The sequence below is a fragment of the Saccostrea echinata genome, unplaced genomic scaffold (genome assembly GCF_033153115.1).
Source record: "Saccostrea echinata isolate AGI-Se365-2 ecotype Australia unplaced genomic scaffold, CSIRO_AGI_Sech_v1 ptg000040l, whole genome shotgun sequence".
NCBI lineage: Eukaryota > Metazoa > Mollusca > Bivalvia > Ostreida > Ostreidae > Saccostrea > Saccostrea echinata.
The window spans coordinates 5,441,765-5,466,488 of NW_026889789.1; the positions used below are offsets into that span (position 1 = coordinate 5,441,765).

At 33.3% G+C, this 24,724-nt stretch overlaps 1 pseudogene; it reads right to left on the reverse strand.

Moving 5' to 3' along the window:
- Nucleotides 1-14,701: 14,701 nt before the first annotated feature.
- Nucleotides 14,702-15,868, reverse strand: LOC133200541 (uncharacterized; annotated as a pseudogene).
- Between the last annotated feature and the right edge of the window lie 8,856 nt (nt 15,869-24,724).

Sequence of the window (24,724 nt, forward strand, 5' to 3'; positions counted from 1 at the left end):
CAGCCATTGAACTTTTCTTATGTACCATTGTTTTGCCTTTGCTGTGATTTTATAATAAAACTATAAACTTACAAAAGTCTTCTTAATCCCAACACATTGAGTAATTGTGTTATATCTTTGACTATATATGACATTGTAAGTCTTGTTCAAATCTTAAACCAAATTTTACTCATTGTTCACAAATTAAAGAGTGTCATAAAAGGTAGGAGGTGGCTTGTGTTGCATTAATTTTTGTAGAATCGTTTGTTATTGTATCTCAAAACACAAGTCCCAGATTCTCGTACATGTAAGAAACAACCCCCCCCCTCCCCCCTTTACTATCAGCTTCTTTAAATAATGCGTCAATCATATCCATGTTTCGAACGTCAAACCATGAGCATCTACTTATTAATTAATTTAAATAAATATTTGATGATGTTCAAAAAGATGTATCATTATGAATGAAAAGGAGTTAAAAATGTGTATTCAGAATTTCCTCGACGTTCGCAGTTAGTCAATATTGACGCTATGCAAGCGCGTCGTATAAAAAAGGGGGAAATAATATACAAAAGACGTAAAAACATAAAAAAAAACCCAGCTGCAAATGATAATAACAGATTTATACTTACGGAAAAGGATCCAAAGCACTTCGAGGCGTCTGCCATCGTCTTCTTTTCTGGTTCTCCAGGTCGACCGGAAACCAGGCAACTTATTGCCAGACAAACATGAGTCATTTGTAGACCATGAATTTTCGAAATTTTAAATACTGAACTCACGAATGAATGAAAGGTAAGAAAATATAGGAAATGATTAAACTAAATGGGATATTAATTAAAACTATTCATATATAGCGGATTTTGTTTAATATTACACATTTTCTCTGGGCGACTTAATAGATATATATATTCCTATTAAAATATATGCCGGGTTATAAATAATTTAATTATTTCTCGCTATGCGAAAAAAAATTGCAGAAATTATAACTGCATTGAAAAAAATAATTACGAAAGAGTCTTACTTCAGGACATCAGCCATCTGACCACAAAGTACACCGCCTTAATGATCAGTTAAAATATTAGGGAGACCGGAAAAAGTCTGCTTAATCCATCGGGGTCCTAGACCGATATATAAATGCTTAACTGGGTTCCCCAACCAAGAAGTCCGGATTATATATATATATATATATATATATATATATATATATATATATATATATATATATATATATATATATATATATATATATATATATATATATATACGAGGGTTGTCCCAGAAAAACGCGAACTTTTTTAATATTTCAGAAACTATTCGACCAAAAGTAATAATTTTTTGCACGTTGTTGGAAAATGATATTTTCGGTATTTAGACAAAATATTTTAGGCTTGTTATGTCATAAGTATATAAAAACAGGATTTAAAGGGTGTTAAATATCGGTGGTCGGCGCACGGCAATTTTTTGACTTTTAAAAGTAGCATTGTCAATGAAGTTTTCTTTATTACCAGGCTATACGGAAAAATAATGTCACAAAATTTACTTCCATAAATACTCCTTGATCTGGTGTACCCGTGTATAAAAATTCATTAATTTGACATCATTAATGACAAATATATGACGTTATATGCCAAAACACTTTTAATTAGATATTGTCAAAAATGGTGACGTTTGGCGATAATGTGGAGCACGAAATTATTAAGCAGTACTGTGTTGAGCGGGATATGACTCCTATTCATACGATGAAAGATATGTTAATGCTGGGAAAACAGAAACATAAATCTCGGACACAGGTTTATCCGTAGTTGAAGAGGTTTGAGGATGACTTGACTGGTTATCCGATAGAAGAGGCGTTTTGTAGACCAACAAAAATGAAGACAAAGTGAAAGTCAGGAGCTGGACGTCATAGACCTAAGTGACGGCCGCCGTTAAACAATGCAAACTGCTAGGTTTATTATCGGGATTGAGAGAATTAATTCTGCAATCTTCTGGTAACACTAGTATTTGAGATGTATAATTTGGTAAATAAAAGAAATTAAATACAGTGCCGAATTTATGCTTAAACGAATTTTATCAGAAGCACATTTCCAGAACAAATTCACAAACGCCACGAGCTACGTTTTGACGTCGTCAGTGTTGCGCCGACAACTGATTTGTAAGATTCGTTTACCTGAGAGAAAAATATTATTTATGGAGATATTTAATTGAATTTTTTATGCGTTATTCAAAAAATGTTGATTATGATGTATGTCAATTTTTAAATTTATAGTATTAGTGAAACAAAAGATATTGGAAATGTTCGTGTATTTCTGGGACAACCCTCGTATATATATATATATATATATATATATATATATATATATATATATATATATATATATATATATATATATATATATATATATATATATATATATATATATATATATATATACGAGGGCCGTTCAAAAAATACGCGGACTCTGCTATTATTTACTTTTACTGACGTCAAATAGCGATGAAATTTTAAAGGAACATATTCTTAATGATTTTAGTAAAATTTTGGAGCAATTTTTTGATAATAATTAATTTCTCTTAAAATTATTGCTGTTTTCATATTGCCGATGGTGATATACGGAGCACGGCAAAATATTTGAAAAACGAACTCACAGAACTCATAATTTTTCTCATTGATTTTCTATAATTCGCGAGGTTATTTGACAATTTTCTCTAAAGATTCTTTATATTGTTACATTATTATGAATTAAAATTATTGACGTAATATTTCAAGTATTAACAGAAATATTGTTATTTTTCTCCGATGTGTTCCTTATAAAAACAACTGCAAAAATGACGTCGAGTGATTCGACGGAGCAGCGCACGTTTGTCAAATCATGTGTAGAATATGGAAAACGCAAACAGAGACCCAAAATATACCTGATGAAACATGTAATAAATCAGCGATAAGCCAGACATCTGTCTACAAATAGCACAAGAAAATTTCATACTGTAGGGCATTATTAAAAACGTTCGTTCGGGGAGGGGGGAGGGGGTCGGAAGAAGACCATCGACTAAATCCTGATCTGGGCTGTTACCGTTTTTAACGGCGACCAACGTCACGGAATATTTCAGAAGTAGATGCAGTTTTGGGGTTTCAGAACAAACAAGATTTAAAACAATTCTCTAGTTTTATAGTTCCCAAGCTGGTTTAGGAATGATATATTGATGTCTATTATGAGTTGATAGAGTGACACAAATTGTGTATCAAACACAAAAGAGAACACTATTTGGGAAAATGAGATCGCATATTTTATATGATGTCGTGACGTCTCAGATTTCATTTTAACTGCGCCGTGATTTTTTGATAGGTCCGAAGTAATCACTCAGAATTGATATTTATTAACAATTTATTGAAATGAAATTTTGTTGACCACTAAAGTAAAGATTCTGTTATAATACATGTGACTTTTTGTGTGTTTTTGTCGTCAAATATTTTTTCTATGCAACATGTCCGCGTATTTTTTGAACGCCCCTCGTATATATATCAATCTGATATGTTTTGGAAAATAAATGTTCTCGAAACACTGAATGATTTTCCTTTATTTTTTTGAAAATCATTTTCAAATGTCTCCAACTTATACATACATAAATATGTAGGACTCCAAAGTCTGATGGTGCCGCCAAAGTTCGATGGTCTGACGTCGGTACGGACGCCAAAGTCTGATGGTCTCGCTAAAGCCCGATGGTTCTTTTCCAATAAAACACTTGCGCTAAAATGCGATGGCCTGACACGCCAAAGTCCGATGGTGCCGAGAAACAATTAACGTTAATAACGTCACAATTTTCCGACGTCAGTCCTCGACGCCATAGTCCGTAATTCAAAACCCATAATTTAGGATGAGTCATCGACTACAATTTGACTGATTTTACTTAATATTTGAACTCACCTGAGTTACTAGGATTATTCCTTGCACACCATTTGGCTGATAAGGGTTTGTCCTTGTGCACAATTACACAGTAAGGGTTAATCCTTGTACACTATATGATTGAATAGTTTTTGTCTTGCACCCCAAACGAGGTTTGACTGATTAGGGTTAGTTTCTCTCTCATCCAGGATATGTTACAGACTTTTTGACCGATTAGGGTTAACATCGCACACATCCAAATGATTAGGATCAGCCTCGCACCCATCAGAGAGACTAGGGTTAGCCTCGCACCCATCCGAGAGGTTTATGTAAGGATTAGCCTTGCAACCACTTAAGAAATTATGGCTACTGGTGCGATATATTCTTTGCGTTTTTTAGTGAACCATATTACTTTGGCGTTTAAATACTTAAAATTCATTTAATTTTTTTTAAACCGTTGTACTTGGCGTGGCGCGGCACCGCAATTTGGCGCAGGTATACTATGACGTCATAAACAATATTATTTTTTTCTGCGCCATCGGACTTTGGCGTATGAACCATCGGGGTTTGGCACAGACCATCGGACTTTGGCGTGACCATCGGGTTTTGGAGTCCCATCGCACTTTGGAGTCCTACAAATATAAACAATAAAAGAAGAAAGTACGTTTGTTTGCTAATGTGGATTTCATGGTTGCAACAATTGCAGAAAAAAAAAAATGATGTATGTTTATAAATTTTGCAATAGTTGAATAATTCACGAATTAAAACACGGGGAAAGCATTTTATTGGTTGAACTGACTAATGAAATAAAGACTTTTAGAATTGAATATCAACTGTGTTTACTTTCTAAATTAATTATCATATATATTCATTTGTACTACACACAGTCTGCCGGTATATGTACATAGAAACTATGTACATTTGTATGTATCTATTAGGAAATGTTAGCACTTGTCAAGTCGATCTCAGCATAGCCATTTAGAATTGTTAGTATTTGTCCAAATCTCTACGGACATGAATTGTTTGCACTTTCTTTAACAATGTTGATAATGAAAAAATGCAGTTTTTAAAAAAAAAGTTTTGTTGTGAAGACACTTCATATTTAATTCATTCCCTGTCGAATCTGGAAAGTGGAAAAATTGGATTTTTGACATCTGAGAGGATGAACAACAAATTAAGATTAAATTTAATTGCAGATCGGATTTCGCTTATAGAATTTGAAGGGATGCATACAAACAATTTCGTATATTTTCTAAAATACTGATAGAGATGAAAAGACTATTGATAATAGAACACAATTACGCTATTTTTTTCAGTAATAGCTGCTGATCTAGATGTAGAATTTTTGATATTGTTTTCAACAGACCACTACATTTTTTTTTCAGATGAAGAAGAAAACTTTATCAATTTAGAAGTTATAGGAAACCGTAGGAATGAAGCGGATTTCATGGAAGGTAATAGTATTCTTTTATATTTTGCTGATTACAAAATAAATTCAAAACAAAAATCACATACTTCAAGTCATTATATCTTAATAAGATAGGACTTGATATATTAAGTAGAAACATCACTTTTTTTCAGAGTAAGAAGCATTATGAATACATGTATAAAAGTTGAAATACCGTCATATGAAAGGAAAAATAAACCTTTTCAATTAAAAGCTAATAAAACAATTCTTTCTTTGGAAAACATTGCTATGTTCTGTACAAAAATTCTTAACAGAAATTTTATAATATATTCACAGACAAAAAAGATAGTTTGCCTAATATGTGACTGAAAATAATCACCCCTTTCTTTACTCATAAATATATTCAGGAATATTATTAACAATATGGATATCATGTAAAATAATCTCTTTTTCTTTTATAAATTAATCTTTAGGTGTTCGATCGATATTTGTACAAAACTTATTAAGTAACAATTTACAATTAGAAATTTAAATTGTTTCTGAATGAAAGTGAACGTTCACACACCTTTCCAAATCCCCAGTGTTTTCAACAATGTAAAAGGGAAAGTGTTGTTATTATCAATACTACCTACACTCTTCTAAATGCATCTTAATAAATATATAAAATACTTGTTAAGGGTCACACATATTGGAACTAGAGCTAAATAACTTGAAATTTAAATTAATAAAGTACGATTTCTATTTAAAGCAGCAGCACTTCCCATAAACTACAAGATATGTAAAAACAATTTATTACTTACTTTTTTTTTTTTAATTTTAACTAGGGTATGCCCTTGCGATATTGAAATTTGTTCATGACCTACATACATTACATATTGCATACATTTATCACGTTACTGTCAAATAACGTGACCAAACCAAATTCAATACAGAGCGGCATATGCAATGTTATTTCAATTAATATTAAAGTAATGTGATAATATAGTAGCTTTACAAAAATAAATTCAGCTGAAAAAGGTATGCATTTATGAACGTTCATACTCCCTTGATTTGTTCGTAGTACGCCTTAACAGAGCTGCGATATGGTGTTAAGAAAGGCCCGAGAAAGCAACATTCTTCCCCATACTATGTGACACAACTTTATCTCTAATCAAAGGCATCAATGACTCTAAATTTGATTTTGTACTTTCCAACAGTTTTATAATATCTATGATATAGGAGGCGGAAAACGTGCAAATCAAATAAAATGTATCAATACTACTAAGCTTAGTAAGCTTTTGCAAATATTTACAATCTTCTACAGCATCATGTGCATCATACGAACATCCAATACATTTTTCAAAAGTGTCTCTAAAGAGAAACTGGTACTTGTAGTAGGACTGTTCTCTTTTAGCATAGGTAAGGTATCACAGAATTCATAAATACTTCAGATAGTAAATGAAAATTACACTATGAGAAGGCAGGACATAAAATTATGCTGTGGAATTTTCTACAGTTGTGCGCAAATATCACTGGTTTGTATTCTTGTAAGCCAATGGTGAAATGATAATAAACATTCATCTAGAGACACTGCTGAAGTGGTAGGCCACGTTCTAACAGAGTGGTGCCATCAAATGTCATCGGCGTTACCCGAGTAGCTTGTTCTGAACAGGTGATGTTGGCATAATATAACGGCTGAAATATTCATTTCCACAAGCCGCTGCCAACTATATAATTTCAGATGATGGTTCTGAAACATAAAGATCAATGTATTTTTGCTATCTAAAAAACTTTGTAAAAAATATTTTGAAAAAGAAATCAACCTCTTTCTAAATCTTTCAAATGTACCTGCATAACAAGGCCAGTTGTCTCTAGGTCAAAGTACACTCTGCTGTAATCATCTAGTGGTAATGGCATTTTAATGGATGTGGTGGAGGTGCATAGTGGAGTTGTCTTCAATTGATGAACAGGAATATTTGCTGCCTGGGAAAGCTCACCACTTTCATAGGTTACTCCCTCTCTTGTTTCCATTGTTGATTTAGAGACTGAAGACTTTTTCTTCAGCTGTACTATTCTTAACCCACATTCTTTGGTTTAATGTTTTTTTTTCTGCATTCATCTTTCTTTTCTTCATTTTACTTTCTGCATCCTTTAGCGTAAATGATCTTGGGGACAAGCTCAATTCCTCATTTATTTACAAAGAAATGAAGAATCATAACTATATTATTTCACAACTAAAAGAACATGTTTCACAATTTTTACTAAAGCTAACACGCCCGCGTGGCGCAGTGGTTAGAGCGTTTGCGGAGTAAGGAGTTGATCCTTACGTTGCGGGTTCGAATCCCACTATGAGACGTGGAGATTGGTCCTTCGGACGAGACCCTATAAACCAGGGTCCCGTGTCGCAGTAGGTGCTGGCACCAAAAAAGATCCCTCACTGCTCAATGGCCTTGAGTGGCGAGTATAGTTCACAATTTGCAGCTCTCTAGAGGCAAATGGAGGCGTCTCCATATGGGTGAAAAATTCTCGAGAGGGACGTTAAACAATAAACTAAAATTAACAATTGCCTGTAGTACAAGCTTGCCTTTGAAACATATTGTGGTACCTTATTTTCTCACAGACAACAGCTGTAGCTATTCCACAGGTGCTCTTGGATCCAGAATAGAAGTTATTCTTTTGATTTTTCTTTGACACAATATGATTGAAGTTTTCATTGCCCTGGGTTTCTAGAGATGAAATCTTATCCGAATTCCCTGCAAATGATGAAAACAGATGAAGAAGATCTTGATGCAGATATCGGTCATATGGAAGATTCCTTGCGAATTGGGATGTATTTTGAAGGTATGGACTTCACTTTGAATCACAGGTAGAGTGATTTTGAAAGAGACGATGTGGAATGGCAATAAGGATTGTTTTAATGCTGATGGATTTCCCCTATTTGATGAGACAGCAGAAGCAAAACACTTTTTATGTGAGTAATTGTCTTTGTGCAGAGGATCCTCCTGTACTTTTCTTTTTGAAGAGAAAACAGGTGGTTAGTAAAGTTATTGAATGTTTGATTTTATCACTACATTTTTTTAATATTTGGATTAACTTCCGACCGAACTCTGCATATTGTGTTCGTGTCGTCGTCCATATCTAATGTCTTCACTGTGTGTGTCGTTTACTATCTATTTTTTTTAAATCTTTACTGCCATTGCTGGCTCCTTGGCTTTTGTGCTTCCATTCCAATTCTTCCTACATGTGTGTTCTTTAGCTTTACAGCCTTTACCGCAACTGTAATTACATATTCTTCATGCACTGGATATCACGTCATAGCTGACGAGTCGCCCGTGTGGAGCAGTGATTAGAGCGTTTGCTTTAGAGTCGCGGTGTAAGGTTGAGACATGTCCTTCGGGTGAGACCGTATAAATTGAGGTCCCGTGTTCCAGTAGTTGCTGGCAAAAAAATCCCTCACTGCTCAATAGCCCTTAGTGCTGAGTATAGGTCAAAACTTGCAGCACTCTACCTGCAAGTGGTGGCGTCTCCATATGATGAAACATTCTCGAGAGGGACGTTAAACAACTAACAAACAAATAAAAACATAGCTGGCGATAGAGTCCAATCAATGAGCTATTACCTGAAAAAAAAAAAAAAATTATGAGAATGACTAATTAAAAATATGGCTATAACGAACAGTATTAAAGCTCAAATTTCCATTCAAACTATACAAATAAGGAGCAGAGCAAACATTGACCTCTAAAACATCAGAGGTGGGATTAGTTGTCATGGAGGAGTGACCTTCCCCTACCGACCGGTCACACCTTAAAAAGCACAAATTTACCTCCAAAATATCCAAAAATATACTTTTTATCGGCATTACTAACTTACTTGAAAAGTAGGTCAAGTTGAATGGTTATGAGTTCGGTAACCATGGTATGTTGATATAGCAGGAATACATGACTAGAATATCAAAACCATAACTTTTACAGTTCTCAGTATTCAGGGTGTACCAGATGGCAAACGGACGGGCTGATAAATGAACGGACAGAGACACTGAGTAAAGTGAAACCTAAGTGTCGCTTTGCTTTGCAGATGACATAAAAAGATAATAATGTTGTAGTATAAATGTTGATATCATAATACATATGACTGCTGTCATAAGAAAAGGGCCCTTAAGGTCAAAATTTCACAAATTGTCTTTTTGACGAATTTGATAGCCTGACTCTTTCTAAATGCAAATATACATAAACTTTAAAGATACATCATTTTTTTCAGTACTTTATGAGCTTTTTAGTTGACCTTACTCACTGAAATGTAATGACGTCACCTGCGTCAAATTCAGTTTCCAGACATTCTTGAAATTGTTAAAATAACTGTAATCGTTTTACAAATATAAACTTGAAAAAAATATTTGTTTTTTTTTTCTTTCAAGCAACTAGTATGTAATTATTCCTAAGGAAAGTCGCCTAAGTTCATACTATTTTAGAGCAGAAGTGGTAATTTTGTAAAGGGAGGGGGTTACGGTTTATATTCAGTCGAAAAAATAATACTTGTTCAACTCCACACATGATATTTTTTTTTATTTTATACTCTAGTTCAATTTATAAAAATACATAAAGCACTTGTAATATTTAAACATATGAAAACTACACAGATGTCCCACAGAGAATAGACAGATCCAATCCACAGAAGGGCACCGCGCGCAAGGTGGAGCATTCCTTCACGAAAGTGCACATCGATCCAGATAAAAAATATAATTTTAGTTATAAGCACGTATTCACTCACACACACACACACGCGCGTTACTTCATTCCCTCTAACTTGGTAACGAATGGATTATAAAATCATTTGTATTTTCTGTATCAGCGAAGAATTCTAATGGGAAATAAATGCAGATACACCATGACTGTAAAATTATTTTGTAAAAAAAGTTTATTCTGTTCATAAACAAATCATAAATTTAAAAATCTGTTCGCTACTTCCAAGCGGATTTTTTTAGCCTTTTTGGAATAGTTCAATAAAGATATTTAAATAATTAAGTTTCCACTGTCCATACAATTCAATTTCTTCACCTGTCTTAGTTACAGAGTAGAAACATAAAAAAGAGGCATATGATGTCAAAGGATTGTCTTATGTAAGTTTATTCCGTATATGAAAATTGAAACTTTTTGTCAACTACTTACTTTTTAAAGTAAATCACACTTAACTGATCAAAAGCGGTTATATATGCTTCTGTACTTTGCTCTTTTTTTTGGAGGGGTGGGGGGTGGGACCTGTGCCCTCGACGCTACTTCTAACCACGTAGACACAACACTCGTTCATCATTTCTTAAAGGGCCGCTACTGTAATCTTAAAAAAGTATGGAAATTGGTTTCTGTAAAAATGATTCCTAATGTCAGAATGAATTGGCAATTCGCGGTCATATTACCGTATACTAATTCTAACTTTCTGGACATACAAATATAGTCGGCAATCACGTGTCATATTAAAGTTTATTAAAGCTCGACATTTCAATCTTAGAAGAAAAAATAATTCCATGTAGCACGGAATTCCATGTTTTCTATGCGCTCGATCTGATATATTAACCTCTCTGGATTCCTGGAATTGAAACAATCAGAGTCTCGTCAGATATCACCCACTCATGTTATTGCAAGTCAATGTTTACAAGATTGTCTGGTTTCCAACTCAGATTTACGGAAAGTTCTTCAAAACAGTTCATAGTTTGATAAAAGAGATGGCTGTACTGCTCATGGCTTTTTTTGTGTCGCCTGCAGAGCAGAGCGGCACTAAGGGATCACTTTACCTGGCATCTGTCTGCCCGTCTGTCCGTCTGTCACACCCAACTGTAAGAGGTATGGATTCGATATTTTGCTCATATATTGCTTGGCATAATAGCTTTTGTAAATGCGATGTTTACGGACCTCGAGACCTTTGACCTTGACCTTTGATCTACTTTAAAAAATAGTTCGTAGTTCCGATGTACAGCATATCTTTGACATTTAAGAGGTAAGTCTGTGCTACTTAGCATGTGCTGTGTACTCTTTGTCATAAAAATATGAAAATTACCAGCATAACTATCCATTTAACCTTGACCTTTGACCTACTTTGTTAGAAATATCTCGGGCAGTTCAGTGAAACTGATGACTTTTGAATTTTGAGACGCGGAGTTTAGATAATTAGTATTTAAACATGTTTCTGAGCTCATAACAGTGTACTTTGAAACCGCATGATATTCAGTTACCAGACAAACTTATAGCGAGCGCAGCGACTGGCGCGAAGCGCTGCTCGCGAAGCGAGCTCAAAAGACTAACGTGTAAGAACAGAGGAAACTAGGACTGAGATCTGTACATTCGTCAGGCATATTTTCTTTTGCAACATTTCCAGAATTCCTTCTCTACCAGACTTCCATGCGAAATTATTACAAAACATACAAAAAACCAAGGATAATTGTTCATTACCGAGAGAAACGTTTACTTTTCTTTCTTTGCAGAAAGCTTAAAAAATTAAAAAAATAATTGCATCTTTTCTACAACTCATTTCATTAAATATTGAATATTAAATAAGACTTGTAGTCTCGTTCAACGAGACGCTTGGTTGTCTCCATAAATTCCGACGTCATGTGACGTCACAGTCTAGACTGTGTCTCGTGCGGTTTGATGTTTGAAGAGGCGGATAATCGTTACAAGTTTAAGTTGTTTATTGGCAACTGCGCTCGCCCCAACGGTCACAGTGTAAAACATATCTAAAACTATGAAAATACATCGGGATCGGTATTCCTCAATGGATCGTTTAGACTGAGAATTGCAGTAAAGACAGACTGAAATTTCTTATTAATGATTATTGGAAACACGTCTAGCTCATGAAAAAGTACTTTGGAACCGATGACATTCAGTTACCACACAAACATATTAAAATACCACAAAAAAACCTGATCAGGATCGGTATACAACAATGGATTGTGCAGACTGACAATTGCAGTAAAGACAGACTGAAATCTCTTCTGGAGGATTGTTTGAAACAAATATTAATAAAATGACAAATAATTATTTCTACTTAATTTAATTCTTCGTTTGAAGGTTACGAAACTATATTTTCTTTGATTGTCAGATTCTATCGCGGTGGATGCCATCATTTCTTTACTGGCAAATGCATGAACTTTCAGTCTATCATGATAAGGTAAATAAAAAGCTGACCACTCTTAGGTTTATTTAAACCCTTATTGAAGATACAAAGCAGGCGATACATGCATTCCTTGGAACACTCGTGTTTTTATGTGCACACTAAACGGAGCTGGACTTTTCTGAGCGAATTGAAATACAGTTGTATTACAATTTTGACGAAATCTATTTGAAATTGAGATTGTCAATATCTTGAAACAAGTATTAATAAAATGACAAATACTAATTAAAAAATTAAACAAGATTTACCTGTAAGTTGAAGTTTGATTGAGATTCTGTTACGTCATCGGGATACCAACGGGATTACGTGAGATAGCATTGCGTGTGCGTAATAGGGTCAGTTCTTTAAAAGATACAACTTGACTCATCAAGAACCACACCCATAGCCCCAAAAACTGTGTTTGACTAAACGGGTGGGCACGTAATCCACTCGGTATCCTGATGACGTAACAGAATCTCAATCAAAATTCAAATTACAGGTAAGTCTCGTTTATTTTTTTTTAGTTCTGTTACGTCATCATACCAAGGGAATCACGTGAGATTTTGAAGCCTTGATGTGTCAAGTTGACTTAATGTCAAGTAAACCAGAACCTAACAAGCTTCCTCTTACAGCATTTACATTACATTAAAATATGAAAACCAGTATTCAAATGTAATTCATTTATTACATAAAACTTCAGCAATAAAATTTTTTCACAATCAGCAATTGTATGAAGACATCTTTGGCAATTGAAGAAATTTACTGGTTATTTTTCAAAGTATCTAGATATTCTGTACGATCATTAAAAATTCTTGAAAATTTGTCCGCTACTGTATTTTTTAAACCAGGAATATGAGTTGCTGACAAACCAAATTGCTCTATCTATGCACCACAACCAAATTCCTCTTGCTATCTTATTTCATGATCTTGATTTGCTACCTCCCATAGCATTAATATAGCAAATTGTTGTTGTGTTGTCAGATAGTATTTTGATATGAGATTGAATTTTCTCTTTACAAAGTGATTTAAGTGCAAATAACACTGCTTATAATTCTTGTTCAATAATATGTAGAAGCAATTCATGCTCATTCCACCTACCATTAGTGGTTGTATCATTCAATTCAGCTCCCCAGCATATGCTGGAAGCATCAGTCCTCAACACAAAACTAGGTTCACCGTGTGAAATTTTCCGTTCCGAATTTTGTATATTTTTTATCCACCATTCTATATCCTTTTTTCTATATCCTAATTTACATTTTTCCTTTGTAATCTCCACGAGAATTTCTGAATGCATCAATTTTGTAATTCTCTAAAGTGCGATAAAACAAAGGATCGTATTCAACCCCTGAAAAATTAGCTACCATAAACCCAAGTTATTGTGAAACCTGTAAAATTTAAACCTCATACATGTTCAAAATTTTCTTACAACACTGGTATATGTTGTTAATTTTATTTTCTGTTGATCTTACATTCATGTTCACGAAATTTAGAATGAAACCTAAAACACTATTTATTGTTTGGGAATAAAAACAGATTTATCAATGTTCTGTATAAGTCCCAAGTTCGGCAATTTATTTACTGTAGCCTCAACATTTTTCCAACGATCATACTGACTACTACATGTACCTTGTGAATATAAACCTATGTAAGGGACATTAGAAAAACCTATTTTTCGAAAGTCTGAGTATACAGGTTTCATAATTTTGGTAAATTTTCTTGGACTACATGCTAGTCTCATTACAAGGCAAGTGTACTGAAACAGTTCTCCTTCGCAAGTAAATCTCATGTACTTTCTTTGTTTTTCTGCCAAAGATACTGAATAATATGCACCTTTTAAATCAACAGAAGCCATAAAACAAACTGTTTCATTAAATTTACAGCTGACTGCAAATTTTCCATTTTAAAATGGTTGTATTCTACAAAGTTATTAATTTTTTTTTCAAATTTAATATGACTCTGCAAGAATTGTCCTTTTTCTGTCTGATGAATATATTTTGATATGATTTCATCTGAACAGTGATTGCATTTTTCTATAACAATTTTGTTCAATAATTTCTCTATCTCAGTGGAAACAATTTTAACTTCTTTGGTATTGAATTTAAAGGGATATGATGGCCTTAGTTGACTTAAATTAGCTTCATCTATCATTTCAATATGACATCCTTCTACAGATTCTAATATGAATTTATCGGAAGTAATTTCTTTCCATTCCTTTGAAAATTGTTTCAGTCTACCAGCTCTGAAATTTTCTGGTAATAAAACGTCAATTGATTCTGTTTGAAATTTGACTTCAGCAGTTCTTACCTCATAGAATTTGTCAGTATTCACTCTTGTTTGAAGTTCTTTTTTTTCCTTTTGAGAACTTCCTGTTGAAATCCCCTTTTCTGGGATCCTGGCCTAAAAAGGAGCATTTCTACCTCTGTAATTACCTTGAAACCCTTGTCGGGAATACGGTTGAAAACGCCGACCTCTGTTTCCCTGGTAACTTCCTCTTTGCTCTGCAGCTTTGCTAGTCATGACTTTGTTGACTGCTTTGTTGGTCTTTTCTATTTCATCCAGTCTCTTGCCCTCCACCAAACAAATATTGGTTTATCGGTACTCCCGAAGAGAAGAGAGACAAGTAGTTAACACTGTCTATATTACCTTTCAAGCATTCTCTTCTCCTCATATTAAGTTCATAGTTCGAAAAACTAAGCATTTCGATTAATTTTATCAATTCTTTGACCAAGTCTTCTTATTCTAGTTCTTTGTTTGACACAAAAAAATTTCCAATTTTTTTCTAAAATGCTCACCAGAATCGTAATACTTTTAACCAAAGATAACTGACCATGTTGAAATATGTTATCCAACGATTTGGTAGCTATTGGTAGTCTGTTCCAGATAAATTCGTCAACTTTAGTACATACCAAACTCTCACAATTTTCTGGTCTTTTGATTTTTTCAGCAGGTTCTTTAACTTGATCTGCTAACTTTTTGTCAACTTTAATTTTGAACATCAGATCATCAACAAGCTTCGCCAAGTCTTTGTGTATTGGATCAGTAGTAACATCTTATGAGGTGATTTGTTCAGCAGCAACTTTCAAAAATTGCGACTGTGACCCACTTTCGTTTTCATTTTTCTCGGAGTCTTGTGCTTTTCCGGATATCGAACCCGATATTTTTGTTTTCGATAAAAAGTCCTAGTCTTATCTGTTACTTGTGAGTTTATGACATTATTATCAATCTCAGAATCATAACCCGAGTAACCCTCTGATTCATAATCGTTACATGGCTTGTTTTGATCGGAAATTAGTTCTACTATGTCTGATCTTAGCCCTCGAAATCCTGCTGTTATAGTGTTTGTTAACATATCAAAACACGTGGCTAAATTATCAATGTTTTGCGTAGAATTCCTATTTTCAAAAGGTATGTTATCATTCAAATCACTAACCTCATTTCGTGGAGAAGTGATATTCGTAGCTTTACTACTACTAGCACGTGGCATGTCCTGTTTTCCCCCGATCTGCCGATTTTTTTCAATATTGCGGATGCCATGATTACACCACGTGTATGATGATTATCAAAAAAAAAAAAAAAAAAAAACAAAACAAAACAAAACAAAAAACAAAAAGAAAACAAAACAAACAAACAAACAAACCAAAAAAAAAAAAGAAAACAAAAAACAAAAACAAAAACAAAAAAAAACAAAAAAAAACTTCACAAATGGAATCTGTCTCCGACAAATAAAGATACTTCATCGAAAGTTATTTGTCTACGACAAATTTGATGAAAGGAAGAAACCGAACTCTTTTTGTATAATTCACTATCACTTCAAGCAGAAGCAATGCACTGAACCTATTACGCAGACGCAATGCTATCTCACGTGATTCCCTTGGTATGATGACGTAAAAGAATTTCTTTTCAACTTAATTCTTCGTTTGAAGGTTACGGAACTATATTTTCTTTGATTGTCAAATTCTATCGCAGTCTTATACTATCAATGGATGCCATTTTTTTCTTTACAGGCAAATGCATGAACTTTCAGTCTATCATGCTTAAGTAATAAAAAGCTGACCACCCTTAGGTTTATTTAAAGCTTTATTGAAGATACCAAGCAGGCGATACATGCGTTCCTTGGAATACTCATGTTTATATGCACACTAAATGGAGCTGGACTTTTCTGAGCGAATTGAAATACAGTTGTATTACAATTTTGACGAAATCTATTTGAAATTGAGACTGATTATCTTGCGAGACTTGAATATATCTTCTTCCGTGACATCAGCTATATCCTGACAATTCTGAATAATTCATAAATATTTTCTATAATATTATCACTGTCGGTATAATTGTTATTTTCTTCAACATCGAGTATTATGCTCTTGGAAAAAGTCCACATTACCTTATTTAATTCCTAAACATAATGTAATTCATTTTCAAGCCGGCTTTTATCGGAACAAAAAATGGTAATTTTTGTCAGAGAGTACTTTTTTAATGTAATTATTTCACTATCAAGTATCAAGGAGTAGCGTTTTCATATAACTTAGTTGGTAATCCCATTTTGAAATCTTACTTTCCAATGCATACAAGAAAATAGGTCTATTAAAAAAGCTCAAATTTAAAATAAATTGAAAAACTCTTTCACTCATGTATACGAATTCATTCGCCCTAAACATGAATATGCTTCAGTAGTATGGCGAGGTTGTTCAAATACAGATTCTGAAAAGTTGGAGAAATTACAACTACAAGCAGCCCGTATTGTTACTGGTCTGACTCTGTTAGCTTCTAGGGAGTCTGTATTTCGAAACTGGCTGGGAGCCGCTTAGTGATAGACACAAGCTACATAGATAAAATACTATGTATAAGATTCATAATAATTTAGTTTCTGATTATCTCTGTGATATTATACCTGACATGAGATATTATTAGAGCTTCCACTCATACAACAAGAAACTCCCAAAACTATAATATACCCATATGTAGACTGCAAACTTATAAATCATCATTTGTTCAAACTGTAGTTAATGAATGGAATTCATTATCGCTAGAAACTAGAAACTCGAGCTCACTATCAGCTTTTAAAAGAACGATTGCAGAAAATATAGCAGTAGCTCCACTTTATTTTAGATTTGAAAAAAGACGTAATAATATACTGCACACCAGACTTCGACATAACTGTCTATTAAATATTGATCTCTATAGTTGTAACATTATATCAAATCCATTATGTTCTTGTGGAAAAGTAGAAGACACACATCATTATTTTTTCGACTGTCCTAATTATACTAAGGCCAGGAAAGATTTTCTTCTATAAGTTTTTGAGATTTGATAAGGTTCATATTGTTGACACCCATACTTTACTGTGGATGTATACTTCACTAAGTATTGCTGAAAATTGATATCTTTTTCCACTGTTTAAATCATATATTCAGCAATCTGGTAGATTTAAATGATATATTGTAATTTTTGTTCATTGTAATTTTATATTACTAATTTTCTTGCAGTTTATATAAATTCATGTTGTGAGTTAATCAAATTTATTTCTAAAACTGTGTAACACTTGTAACTCAAACTTTATAGAATTATAGAGAAGGTGAAATAAGTTTTAAGAACTTGTGTCCAATCCCATTGTATATATACTGTATACAGAGAAATTTTCGCCTCCGTTTTACATCAGCTATATCCTGACAATTCTGAATAATTCATAAATATTTTCTATAATATTATCACTGTCGGTATAATTGTTATTTTCTTCAACATCGAGTATTATGCTCTTGGAAAAAGTCCACATTACCTTATTTAATTCCTAAACATAATGTAATTCATTTTCAAGCCGGCTTTTATCGGAACAAAAAATGGTAATTTTTGTCAGAGAGTACTTTTTTAATGTAATTATTTCACTATCAAGTATCAAGGAGTAGCGTTTTCATATAACTTAGTTGGTAATCCCATTTTGAAATCTTACTTTCCAATGCATACAAGAAAATAGGTCTATTAAAAAAGCTCAAATTTAAAATAAATTGAAAAACTCTTTCACTCATGTATACGAATTCATTCGCCCTAAACATGAATATGCTTCAGTAGTATGGCGAGGTTGTTCAAATACAGATTCTGAAAAGTTGGAGAAATTACAACTACAAGCAGCCCGTATTGTTACTGGTCTGACTCTGTTAGCTTCTAGGGAGTCTGTATTTCGAAACTGGCTGGGAGCCGCTTAGTGATAGACACAAGCTACATAGATAAAATACTATGTATAAGATTCATAATAATTTAGTTTCTGATTATCTCTGTGATATTATACCTGACATGAGATATTATTAGAGCTTCCACTCATACAACAAGAAACTCCCAAAACTATAATATACCCATATGTAGACTGCAAACTTATAAATCATCATTTGTTCAAACTGTAGTTAATGAATGGAATTCATTATCGCTAGAAACTAGAAACTCGAGCTCACTATCAGCTTTTAAAAGAACGATTGCAGAAAATATAGCAGTAGCTCCACTTTATTTTAGATTTGAAAAAAGACGTAATAATATACTGCACACCAGACTTCGACATAACTGTCTATTAAATATTGATCTCTATAGTTGTAACATTATATCAAATCCATTATGTTCTTGTGGAAAAGTAGAAGACACACATCATTATTTTTTCGACTGTCCTAATTATACTAAGGCCAGGAAAGATTTTCTTCTATAAGTTTTTGAGATTTGATAAGGTTCATATTGTTGACACCCATACTTTACTGTGGATGTATACTTCACTAAGTATTGCTGAAAATTGATATCTTTTTCCACTGTTTAAATCATATATTCAGCAATCTGGTAGATTTAAATGATATATTGTAATTTTTGTTCATTGTAATTTTATATTACTAATTTTCTTGCAGTTTATATAAATTCATGTTGTGAGTTAATCAAATTTATTTCTAAAACTGTGTAACACTTGTAACTCAAACTTTATAGAATTATAGAGAAGGTGAAATAAGTTTTAAGAACTTGTGTCCAATCCCATTGTATATATACTGTATACAGAGAAATTTTCGCCTCCGTTTTATTTTCGCCCCCTTTCGCCGAAGACACAAATGGGCGAATTTAAGACTTTAGGAATTCAAAGAAGACAGTATAATTTCTTAAACAGAACCGTGACTGGGCGAGTTGAAACGGGGCAAAATTGTTAGCAAGTTTGAAAGGACGAAAATAGCACGGGGCGAAAATAACCCGGTACAGTATAACATTAAAATATGTTCAATTCAGTACAAAAAGAACGCGTATGTGTTAACTGATCCATCTCTCTCTGAAAAAAAAAAATGTGTAAGTAGAATACCTTTTAATATTAAGATACTTAATATGAATCAAATTTAAGCACTTTCAAATTGCTCAGAAAACAAATATACAGCATCTTTAGCCATGCATTATATATAGACATCGCCAAAAATCGTTGTACCTAACAATGTGTTCAATGTCGCGTTGGGATTACTTAAACAGAATTATGAATAAATGCATGTACTAAATAGTAACATTATTATTTATTAAAAATGTCCACATCAATTTGCATATAATTTGACTTTTGATTTTTCTGTTACTCTTGGATCTTGTTCACGAAACGCAGTCGACAAGAAATACTTACGTTTTACAATATCACGACTTTGACGTCGTTTTCTGCGCATTGTGACGTCAAAAGAGAAGGGTTCTTTTCTCATGACGACAGTCGTATAGTAAAAAAAACACTAGTAATATACAGTTGTTGTTTTGTAAATATTTGTTTCTTTAACATCTCTTTTCATGTGTATTATGATTTTGTTTGCGTTTACCTCGGACTCTTGTTGCACAAGTAATGCTTCACATAGTACTGATTTGTTTTTTCCTGTATATAGGAACTTTAGCTTCACGTATTATCACAAAATTTATTAAATGTAACAGATATTCACTGTAGTTTTCATCTGATATTGTTAGAACTAGTTTTACACATTTTCTTTCAACAATCTAAACTCTCCGAAAATTACAGACATACTGAAAAAAAATCAACTTAAAATTACCAATCTTTTAGCCTGATACTTATTTTGAAATATATCTCAAAATTTACACAATTTGTCCTAGCTTTTAAATTTTACTCTTTCAGTTCCACAACATTTTTACCGATCCGTATTTATCTTCTAGGGGTGTAGTGTACGAGGGTTGTCCGGTAAAATCGCGGACAAGTTGTCTAGATTGCAAAATAATCATCACTGCGTTCTAAAACTTTCACTACTTTTTAGTACATTTTTCATCAATATACATAGCAAATTTCAAATAGATATCTGCTCAAATAAACAAAATATGAGACTTTATGTTATGTGTGGTTTTGCCTTACGGCACACGGATGATAATGTCAAAGTGTCTAAATCAGCGTCATGTTTCCTCTTTGCTAAATAAAAGTTGGACAAGCTCCACTTAAATTCGGGGATTTCATTGATGCACATACTTGATTTTCCCTTTATTCCTCCATAAACAGTTGAGGAACCAATCTCGCACACACATGGGACCTTCTGAAGATTTATTAGTAAGTTATGGAGAGTACTCTCACTATCATTCAACTAAACAGACTCATATCGACGGTTTACAGTGACAGCGTCTTTTGCTATTACCAGTAGATGTTTGTCCGTATATCTTGTTCTACCCGGGGACTCGATCAAAAAGCTTCCGCTTAGAAAACTCCCAGTTCACTAGTATACTAAAGATCTAGTGATATTTTTTTTATATTTTATTTTTCTTCTGTAGTCATTTAAAGTTTCTTAGGGCGTCATTACTACATCTAAATCAAACTGAACTGTTCTCCGGTGCGCCGTAACGTCACCAAACGTCGCCATTTTTCGTGTGTTGCGTTTACCACTTTCCTCATTTCAAATGCTCGGTAAACTGCCAAAAATTAAGCAAATGCCTTGATATTTCACAAAAGACGAATTAGTAGATAGTGTATAAAAATAGGATAATTTTTACCCCAACCTTAACTATTTAATACTTTTATTTCGAAATATAACTCGTGTATTCGCTAATGAAACCCTGGTTTTTTGATCGTGCGCCGTAGGGCCGTACCCTGTGCACATTCAAGCATAATAAAATTTTTATTTTTGTCTATATTTTATCAAAAAAATAAGATGCACTTAAATATGATGAATAAACATTTGCTGAAAATTTCAGCTTAGTTCTCTCGTTATTTTTCGAGAAAAACGCTTTGTCCACGATTTTAACGGACAACCCTCGTAGGTTAGGGCGGCGCCGCGAGAATTATATCGGCATCAAAAGCAATTTTTTTACTTGCCTAGATGACTAAGCGGTCAAGTGTGCTGTTCCTGTACTGCTATGAGACAGATTTGTATTTTTCTAAAGTTGATGTGTGAGTAGTAATATATGGGCACACTATATTACTACTTGTGTGTTGTATTTAATTACTAAGTATGTAATAAGCATAATAATACATACCCTTTACCATATCATATCATGTATCAGGCCGAGACACAAATATTAGCCAGAATCAAACACGAACCTCTAAAACATCAAGGGTGGGACTAGGTTCCCTGCATGAATAAGCATCTCCTGTCGACCGGTCATACCGGCCGTGCGCTTCCTATCATGATCGGGAAAAACGAGAAAAAAAAATAGTATGTAAATTCACTGTGTTAATGTAAATTCACTGTGTTAATAATGATTTAATAATTAGAATGAAAAACGTCAGTCAGGATTCAACGTAATGACAGATTGTACAGTCCCTGAAACGTTCTACTTTCCCATTTTTCCGTTCGTTCAGCGTGCGTTCACCGTTCGTTCACCGTGCGTTCACCGTTCGCTCTCCGTTCACAGTTTTGCGTTCACCGTGCGCTCGCGTTCACCGTTCACTTTGCGTTCACCGTTCGCTCTTCGTTCGTTCACTTTGCGTTCACCTTGCGTTCAGCGTTCACTTATCGTTCAGTCTTCAGTGTCATTCGGAACTCCGAAGTGAAAGGACTTATCTTTTTTGAAGTAAGGATTTACAGGTTTTGAATTTAATAAATAACATACTGTGTTTAAAGAATCATTATTTCATGGGGAAAAATTATCTACAATATTTATTTTTATTATTCTAACTTAGCTGTTAGGTTATTCATAAAATTTATCTGGAAAATAAATGTTGTTATAAGTACATGTATGTACCTCTGAAGAACGATGCTGAAAAATTAAGTTTAAATACGGGAAAAATACTGATACTTCAAGCACTGCAACATTTTGTTGTTATGTTAAAGACGACAAATCGTTAATGGATAGATAATAATCGAAGTCAATTAATTTACCAACTGCAGGAAATATACGAATATATTTAATTCTATCACATTTTTTTTTTCAAATAATACAGAAATGCATGTTAGAACTTGTTCTGAGAATGATAAACAGTATCGCGGATATCCAATTAATTAAATATCTTTAGAAAGAATTAAATTGATAGTGTGGTTAAAAAAATATTTGTTTAAAATGTAATACATTAAAGATTTTTTTTTACTTTACATATATAAAGTCTTTAATTAGAAAGAGAGAAATACCATTATAACATGATTATCATTTATATAACCAAGGTGATTCTCCAGTAATGATATTTTTCACCGTAACTTATATGTTATTAAGAGCCCTCCCCCTCCCCCCCTTCCCCTAAATCGGTTACTTAGTTAGTATATCCAGTACATTTTAATTAACATTATAGAGGAAGTTAATGTGTTTTGTAGAACAAAAATTTCAGTCTCAAAACAAACATGCAACTAAACAAAGTCATTAAACAATAGTAGTTCAAAATATACATGTGCCGGCGGTGATATTTTAAATTGGCAGGGAGCATGTTTCAAATTCAAGCGGCTTAATTATTCCAAGTATTTATTCCCAATGTATTTTATTCATTTATCTATTTATTGTTATTAGAAATGTTGGAATCAGATCTAGAAATGATAAGAAAAATGCTAAAACTTCTTGGAAATACTAACACTTTGCCTTCGGTGTGACGAGACTTTCCAACTGCACAGTGTCGAATGATTTTGATTGACAGGTCAAGCACGTGGACTTCGTGTGAACTTGAAGCAGGAAAATAAAAATCGATTACGACTGTAAAACAAATGGATTTGTTGATTAAAAATGGTTACTTTCACTGCCTGATATATTTAGAAAAAAATTTAGAATATTTGTTTGATATAGGTACAAACATTTGAGGAAGGGGGGGCTAAAACCGAATCTCTCTCTCTCTCTCTCTCTCTCTCTCTCTCTCTCTCTCTCTCTCATTTGTCTGTTAAATAAAAACTATGACAGCAAATTACTTAAATATCAAGTTGTGAAAATTTAATATACATCAAATAATATGATTGATTCTTTGTATCATCTTGTCCGAGTATAATCACGGCCGGGAAATGTCTACAGATACATGTAGAAGTCTGCTCAATAAATCATCATAAAAAATAAAACTGACACATAAATATATTATTGCATTAGAATTTTAAACTACGAGTGTATTTATGCAATACGTCCACATACCTTTGTAAAAAAAAAAATTCTCATTATTTTACACGGAATCGCCTTGTATGGTTGTTACAACCGTTGTAATTCATTCTATATGTCCGTAGTTTTCTCTTCTAAAATCCACATTATTTGTAATGGTTTTATATATCAAATAAGAATAAACATATTTATTTTACAACTAAAGATTAATTTCATCTGTTATACTATAGCGTTCGGTAACAATTACAATGTTTTACAGCGATAAAAATCGTATTATTAAAAAGTTGAATTTAAACATCGTACATATGTGCAGAAAATATTGTAAGAAACTTGAATTGATAATTTTACTTAATGTGCATGTATCGTCTTTCTTAAGACAATTTTCGTTGATTTATTTATTTATTTATTATTCATTTATTTTTTTTAGCACCAGGCATTCGAATACAATAGAATAGTTTCAATGCAAGGAAAAGATCAGAGGCATTCCGAATAAATCGTTCATCTTGCGTTCACAGTTCGTTCACCGTTCACTTTGCGCTCGCGTTTGCGCTCCGTTCGCGTTCTGCGTTCTCTCACCGTTCACCGTTCACACATCGTTCACCAAGTTGCGTTCAGCGTTCACACATCGTTCACTCACCGTTCGCTCTGCGTTCGTTCAGCGTTCGTTCACCGTTCGTTCAGCGTTCGCTCACCGTTCAAGTGGGAAAGTAGAACGTTTCAGGGACTGTATTTGCTGACACGGTCCTTGTATCTATCATATAGAACTTATGAAATGATGACTTTAAACGAGACTGTTGAGATTCTTGTTTTATAAACTTGTTTGTCAATAACTTGCCTTGTTTTAGAAATTGTTTGTACGTATAGC